At 49.7% G+C, this 8,124-nt stretch overlaps 1 long non-coding RNA gene across 1 annotated transcript; it reads left to right on the top strand.

Annotated features, from left to right (window-relative positions):
* The first annotated feature begins 2,198 nt into the window (after positions 1-2,198).
* LOC112129127 (uncharacterized) lies at positions 2,199-7,931 on the top strand. Its single transcript, XR_010137486.1, has 3 exons — positions 2,199-2,356; positions 4,080-4,201; positions 7,808-7,931. It is a non-coding gene; the product is annotated as an uncharacterized LOC112129127 (long non-coding RNA).
* The last annotated feature ends 193 nt before the right edge of the window (positions 7,932-8,124 follow it).

The raw sequence follows: 8,124 nt of genomic DNA, 5'->3' as shown, positions 1-8,124 counted from the left end.
ATACCCCTGTGAGCCAAAAAAAAATCCTTAAGTATTCAAAGACAGACAGTAATTACAGCTACTGAGAACATCATTGTAAGCAAACTGAGGCAGAGAAAACAAAGGTGCCGATGAGGAATTGAACCACATAACCTGCAGAAACCCACTGGATGGTTTCCTAGGTTCCGAGTTGGCATTATCTTTCAGAATGATTTCTAAGAGAGATCACATAATACTGTTACAAAGGATCTGGAGAAAGGGACCCTTGCTTTATCTCTCTGGCTCTCCAGTCACGCTTTACATTTTCACTTCTTACACTCTCTTTCATATGAAATCAATGTACAGACTTCCAGCAAGCCCTTAGAGACCTTTCTGTACTATCCATGACAAGTTCTTGATGTAGCTCTGCACTTTTGACAAATTCTTAGCAGTTAACTTACAAGGCAGTTAAGATTTTTGTTCAAGCACAATATAGCTAGAATAGGGTCATATACTCAATAAAACAAATATTTACCAAGCATTTACTGACTGGAAGATAAAAAGCACAAAGCATAACTATAAAATATTTTCCCCTGCCACCATAAAAAAAATTTAAAAAGGCTTACAGAATATAGCATAACATGACGAAAGCAAAAATAGTAAGGACTAAAGAGGGGAGGAAGGGAAAATATCAGCATGAAACGAATATGAACCAGGAGAGCCTTGATGGTCAGACATGTAAAGACAAATTGGGTACGGTTAAGGGGTGGACGTCAGGGACACATTCTACAGGGGAAAAACAGCTGACACAGAAGCCTGAAAAGAAAAGCGGGCAGACACCTGTACAGGACTCTTACCTGCCGTCTTGACTGTACAATGAGCCTTTCCAGAACACAGCAGCACGCGGCCAGGCCCCGGGGAGAGGGATCGCTCAAACAGCACCAGAGGCTGCATTCTCTGGTGCTATTTCCTCCGTCAACGAGTCCGTTTTCATTGTCAGTTTCTCCTTAAACACAAACTTAAAAACAACTGGCTTAAATCTACTATCGCATCTTGCGTGGTCATGTTTGTGCCTTACAGTGACAGGTTGCAAATGATAGAAATTCAACTCAAACTGTCACAAGAAAAGAAGGAAAGGCTTGTAACTATTTAAACATATTGCTAATTAAAGATATCTGGACAAATTGACTCAAAAAAAAAAAAAAAAAAAAAAAACAATTGGCCGAAGACGCGGGAACAGGGAAAACCTCACTGAAGAATGAGGCCTTAAAACTTAAGGGCCTTGGGTCCCGGCGTGGTGGCTCACGCCTGGAATCCCAGCAGCACTTTGGGAGGCAGAGGTGGGTCATTTGAGGTCAGGAGTTCGAGACCAGCGCGGCCAACACGGTGAAACCCCTTCTCTACTAAAAACACAAAAGTTAGCCAGCCTTGGTAGCGGGCGCCTGTAATCCAGCTACTCGGGAGGCTGAGGCAGGAGAATCGCTTTAACTCGTGGACTGTCAAGAGACATAAGCTGCAGTGAGCCGAGATCCCGCCACTGCACTCCAGCCTGGGCGACAGAGTGACACTTTTTTTTTTGAGAGAAGTCTCGCTCTTGTCCCCCAGGTTTGAGTGCAATGGCTTGATCTCGGCTCACTGCAACCTCCGCCTCCCGGGTTCAAACGATTCTCCTGCCTCTGCCTCCCAAGTAGCTGGGATTAAGGCGCCTGCCACCACGCCCGGCTAATTTTTGTATTTTTTAGTAGAAACGGGGTTTCACCATGTTGGCCACGCTGGTCTCGAACTCCGACCTCAGGAGATCCGCCCGCCTCGGCCTCCCAAAGTGCTGGGATTACAGGCGTGAGCCACCGCGCCCGGGCAAAAAACCCCAAAGTCTTAGAGGCCTTTTCCCTTCCGCGCCTGGCCTCAAACAACGCTGGAGCTCCCTGCCCCGCCCCGTCGCGGTCCCGGGAACAGTCCCGCTGAGGGCGACCGTGGGTCCCAAGAGGGTTCCGGCCGCGCGGGCTCCCACCTCCGTGCGCAGCGATGGCGGCCAAGAGGGGCCAGCAGCCCCCAAGCCAGCCCCGCGCCAGGAGCGGGAGAGACGCGCCCTCCGCCTCCCCCAACCCAAGTCTCGCGCAGTCCCGGGGGCGGGGCCGGGCCATTGAGGGAGAAAGGGGCGGGGCCGGGCCGTCGAGGGAGAAAGGGGCGGGGCCGGGCCGTTGAGGGAGAAAGGGGCGGGGCCGGGCCGTTGAGGGAGAAAGGGGCGGGGCCGGGGCCTCTACTGGGTAGGCCGCCGTGGGTCCCGGGACTCCCCCTCTCCGCCCTCGCCCTGCCCTGGGAGGCCGCCGCCCGGAGCCTCACCGTCGTGTTGCAGTGGAGCGTGAGCCGCGGCCGCCGCTCCTAGTTCTTGCGGAAGGTAGACGCCAGCAACTTGAGCGCGGCCTTAACCCTGACAGGGACGTCTTCCCCTCATCTCCGGCGGGAGGGGCGCGGAAGGGGAGCCGCCGTCGTTGCTGCGACCACCCGGCGGGACGGCCCTGCCGAGCTCTGGCGGCTCCGCCTCTCCCCGCCGCCTCCACCTTCGTGGGAGCGCGGATGGAAAATGGCAAGGGGCACCGAGGCCTGGCGGGGAGCGGTGTGGCGGCCTCGGGGCTGCTCCCTTTGTCACCGACTCCACCGACAGCAGGGGCGGCTCCTGTCAAGCCGCAGCTTAAAAGGGCAACAGCGGCCGGGCGCGGTGGCTCCCGCCTGTAGTCCCAGCACTTTGGGAGGCCGAGGAGGGCGGATCACGGGGTCAGGAGATCGAGACCATCCTGGCTAACACGGTGAAACCCCGTCTCTACTAAAAATACAAAAAATTAGCCGGGCGCGGCGGCGGCACCTGTGGTCCCAGCTACTCAGGAGGCTGAGGCAGGAGAATGGCGTGAACCCGGGAGGCGGAGCTTGCAGCGAGCCGAGATCGCGCCACTACACTAAAAAAAAAAAAGGGCAACAGCACCACCGCCCCCGCTACCGCCTGGGAAAGGGCTGCCCCAACCCTGCCACCTTCCCTGTCACCCCTCACCCCTCACCCCGGCGCGCCCCGCGCGCACCCGTTTTGGGGGTTGCACGAGTCCAGAGCGTGCGCGCGCTCCCGGCTGCCCCCTCCTCCCCTTGACCCAGCACCTTTCTGCCCGACCCATCTAGTCCCAACATTCCTCACACTCGCCTACTGGAGGCTCAGGGCCGCACAACCACCAACTGTAGTGTGTGTGTGTGTGTTTCTCGTGTGTGTGTGTGTGTGTGTGTGTGTGTGTGTGTGTCTCCCAAGGGAACAGAGCACTGCTGAGTTCAGGCTGATTATTAGGTCCTGGACTGTCAGCAAAATAGTCACAAGAAGGCTGTGGGCTGTTTTGTCTTTTGTGGTGACATCATGTTGCTCACGTTTTGTGTTTTTCAGAGTTCATTAGTTTCTATTTGTTCTCAGTTAATATCCAGCTCAATAGATTGTGTAAGTAGAATACCCCCAAACTGAAAGTCACCTACATAATGTGTGGTGAAAAATATGTCACCCACTTAAACTACAGCTTAAACTATAGTTGAAGATGTGTACACGCTAGTTTTGTGTAGCCAACACTAGGTAATGGGTAAAGGCACAGGATCCTGGGGCTCTACTGCCTGGGTTCAAGTTCCAACTCAGCCATTTGCTGGCTGTGAAATACTAGACAGCTTTAAGCCTCAGTTTCTTTTTTTTTTTTTAAACTTAATCCCAAATGTGATAGTAAGTCTCAGTTTCTTGATCTGAAAAACAGAAATTATTCAATGAGAGTCTATGTGAAAACATTAAAGTTTTTAAAGCCACTGCCTGGCTCAGGAAAGTCCTCAGCTTTAGCTGTTATTAGCTATGATTATTATTGTGTTGGCTACACGTGCATTAATGAGGTAGGAAAATGCTCAAGGATAACAACCAAATATCCAAATTATCTCATCAGACGGAGAGAGATGCATATGTGTGCATGCTTATGTTTCAGCTCAGAGCCCTTTGTCTAGAAGGCTCTTGAACTCAGAGGTCCAGGCACTATCAACTTGACTTTGCAGTGGAGCCATCACTTTTGTTGATCAATGAAATTGACATAATGCTCTTTTTTTTTTTTTTTTAGCACCAACCATGTGCCGAGAGCTAACTGTGTCAAGAAGAGCATGCTTCAATTGGCTGGAGTGAACAATTCAACTTGTGAGAAATGTTAGTGTTGAGACAAGAAACATAAAACCCCAGGGTAAGGTAGGAATCACTGAAAGGCAAAGGAACTGGTGTCCAGTAATGAGTTAGGCTTTACTGGCTTCTGGCCCTACAGATGGCTCTTTGGAGAGGAAAAAATTAAGCCAGGCCCGAGGGCACAGATCCTAAGGGAAGGCTGGCAGCCTAGGCTGTCTATGGAAGAGAAGCAGAGGGTGGCACCTGGTTGAAAGAGGGGGTTGGGGGACATAGCTTGAGCCTGTGTTTACAGATGGAGTCCTCTGATTCCTGTGACTGGGGAAGGAGATAGTGCCCGGATCAGGGGACCTCAAATCAGAACTCTTCCCACCCACACCCCTTCTTTTCAGGGCATCTTTCATTGCAAACAACAGATAAACTAGTTGGAAAGCTCAGCAGATTCTCACGGTTGTGCCTAGCAGGCCAGGCCTAGCTGCCCTTTAACCTGTGACTAAGGATGATGCCACTGGCCTGTAAACACACACTGGAAAATCTTTACATCCATGGACACGCCATGCCCCACAGAAACAGCTGTGCATGGTTCTTTAGGTTTGGGGTGCTGTGCTGGCAGTTGCCTGATAAATGTGTAGGATTAAAATGGGATGCCCTGGAGCTTAGCTAGTCTTTATCCCGCCTCCCCACTCTAAAATGAAGGGGCTGCTGGTTTTGTTTGCTTTATGAAAGATGGCTCTGTTATTGTTTTTAGAACCTTTGGAGAAAGATTTCTTGGGAGGAAGCGATCCTGAACCCCCAGAGATTTTCTCATTTACTGGCGCACCAGCTTTAGAGTCCTAGGTCTTCATCCTGGCTCAGCCACCCTCCAGCTGTGTGACCTTTGAGAAGTTGCTTGACTACACTGAGTCTCATTGTCACCTATGAGTGGAGGTTGCTACATTGCTACTGTGTGGAGCACCTACCCCCAGGCACTCTTACAGGGTGATGGTGAAGATTAAATGCAATAATAAGGCTGAAGGAGGAGGATCGCTTGAAGCCAGGAGTTTGAGACTAGCCTGGGCAACAAAGCCAGACCACATTTCTATGAAAATGTTTTTTAAAAAATTAGCTGGACTTGGTGGCTTAGGCCTACAGTCCAGCTACTCGAGAGGCTGAGGTGAGACCACTTGAGCCCAGGAGTTTGAGGCTGCAGTGAGCTGTGATCGCACCACTGCACTCCAGCCCAGGAAACAGAGACCCTATCTCAAATAAATGAATAAGTAAATAAATAAAATAATGCATGCAATTAGTACACTAGTACATGATCAGGCACATGATAAATGCTCGATAAATGGTAGCCCCAATAAACTTTGTAATGTTTTAAGGGAGGATGTCCTTTGGACTCAGCCCAGTGACAGAGCATTTGAAAAGACTGATTTGTATGATGGCTATTTCCCACAGGTACAAGACTGTACCTCCAGGCACTCAAGGCATTGGCTCAATGGGGCACCTTGTTCTGTTTACTCTTGTTTTGGGCAGCAGCAATTGCCCTAGGGTTAAGCAGGACTGCCACCACAGACTCAATTGCCAAGAGTATCCCCCTCCCCAAGCTAGCCATGGGAAAGCCACTGGCATCATAAGACTACAGGAAATCAAAGGGAATAAAAAGCACAATTTAGTCACCTACTCTCCAGTTGATGGGCAACAGGTTTTTGCTATTTTGAACAGAGCTGTTAGGAACATTCCTTGTCCACATCCCCTGTTTTATATAGGCAAGAATTTCTCTTGCACGTAGAGTAGAATTGCTGGGCTGGGAGGAGTGTGAATATTGAACCTTATGAGATGGAGCCAAACTGTTTTCCAAAGTGGTCATACAAGTGTATACTCCCAGCAGCAGTTCTTAAGAGATCTCAGGATCTCTATCTTCTGGTGATTTCACAAGCAGTCAAAAAGAATGAATGCCAGCGATAAACAACAATAAGAACTTTAGCAATATAATATTAAGTGAGAAAAACAAATTCCAGAAGGATGCATACAGAATACTTTATATAACTTGGAAAAGAAAATGTATATATAGGCCCAGCATGGTGGTTCATGCCTGTAATCCCAGCACTTTGGGAGGCCAAGGCAGGAGGATTGCTTGAGGCCAGGAGTTCAAGACCAGCCTGGGCAACATAGCAAAACCCTTTCTCTACAAAAACTAGAAAAATTAGCCAGGTGTGGTGGTGCAGGCATGTAGTCCCAGCTACTCATGAGGCTGAGGTGGGAGGATCTCTTGAGTTTAGGTGTTCAAGGTTACAGTGAGCCATGATTACACCACTGCACTCCAGCCTGGGCAACAGAATGAGACCCTGTCTGCAAAAGAAAAAAAAAAGTAAATAAGTAAAATTTAAAAACAAAATGTGGGCTGGGCACGGATTCTCACGCCTATAATCCCAGCACTTTGCGGGGCCCAAGTGGGCACCTTTTGAGGTCAGGAGTTCAAGACCAGCCTGATCAACATGGTGAAACCACGTCTCTACTAAAAATAGAAAAATTACCCGGGGTGGTGGTACGCGCCTGTAATCCCAGGTACTCAGGAGGCTGAGGCAGGAAAATCACTTGAATCTGGGAGGCAGAGGTTGCAGTGAGCCAAGATTGTGCCATTGCACTCCAGCCTGGGCGACAGAGCAAGACTCCATCTCAAAAAAAAAAGTTGTTTTTTTAAAAAAGATAAACAACATTGTCAAACAAAAGGAAACATGACAACTGATACCACAAAAACTCAAAGGATCACTGGTGGCTATTATCAGCAACTATATGCAAACAAATAGGAAAACCTACTAAAAATGGATAAATTTCCAGACACATCCAGACTACCAAGACTGAACCAGGATGAAATCCAAAACCAGAACAGACCAATAACAAATAATGGGATCGAAGTGGTAATGAAAAGTCGCCCAGCAAAGAAAAGCCTGGGACCTGATGATTCACTGCTGAATTCTAGCAAACATTTAAAGAAGAACTAATACCAACCTTACCCGAACGATTCCAAAAATAGAGAAGGAGGGAATACTTCCAAACTCATTCTACAAGGCTAGTATTACCCTGATACCAAAACTAAAGATACATCCAAAAAAGAAAACTACAGGCCAGTATCACTGATGAATACTGATGCAAAAATCCTCAACAAAATATTAGCTAATTGAATTCAACAACACATTAAAGTTGGGGTGCAGTGTCCCAGGTTCATTCAACCCTTCCCGTTTTCCTCTCTGTGTGTGTCTACTTTGCTGTGTTCCCTGGTGGCAGCGGCGGTGCCAGTGTTGGTGCGTGGGCCTCCCAGGACAAGGGGAAAGTGAGTATGCCCTTTTCTTGCCTCCTGCCAGGCATCTGCAGCCTGGCACAAGCTCTGGCCAGGTCTTCAAGCAAGGGACCTGGAGATGTTCTTTTCCAATTTCTGGATTGGTAACTTGAGGCAAATTCTGGGCACTAGAGTCAGAACTAAGACGAGATTTGAATCAGGGGAGTCTGGGGTCCTGAGAGGCAGAGGCCTGAAACCATCTAGAGCATGTGGGGAGCTGGGTGTGTGTTCAGGCCAGTTGCTTCTCTCTGTGCTTCAATGTTCCAGGTACCCTTGGAGGGACTGAGATCCTAGGGATTCCTGGAGCCTGGCTGCATGGCCTGGCCACACTGATGCCCTTGCGTTCTCTGTGACAGGACAGCAAGGCCGAGGAGAATGGCTTCCACAGCTTCATGCACTCCATGGACCCACAGCTGCAGTGGCAAATGGAAACCACCCGGAACCTGGTGGACTCCTACATGGCCATTGTCAACAAGACCGTGTGGGACCTCATGTTTGGTGTGAAGCCCAAGCCCATCATGCACATCATGATCTACAACGTGCATGCACCGCCTCATGGGGGTAGGGGGCTCCTGTGGCACTGGGGATGCAGGTGGCCATGTTGGCCTGGGGGAGATGCCAACCAGCCCTATGGGACCAGGTCCAGGGAGGGAGGCACGGTCCACACCAGAGC

The sequence above is a fragment of the Pongo abelii genome, chromosome 16 (assembly GCF_028885655.2).
Source record: "Pongo abelii isolate AG06213 chromosome 16, NHGRI_mPonAbe1-v2.0_pri, whole genome shotgun sequence".
Classification (NCBI taxonomy): Eukaryota; Metazoa; Chordata; class Mammalia; order Primates; family Hominidae; genus Pongo; species Pongo abelii.
Note: the sequence above shows the minus strand (reverse complement) of the source record. Positions and strands in the feature narration are given on the sequence as shown.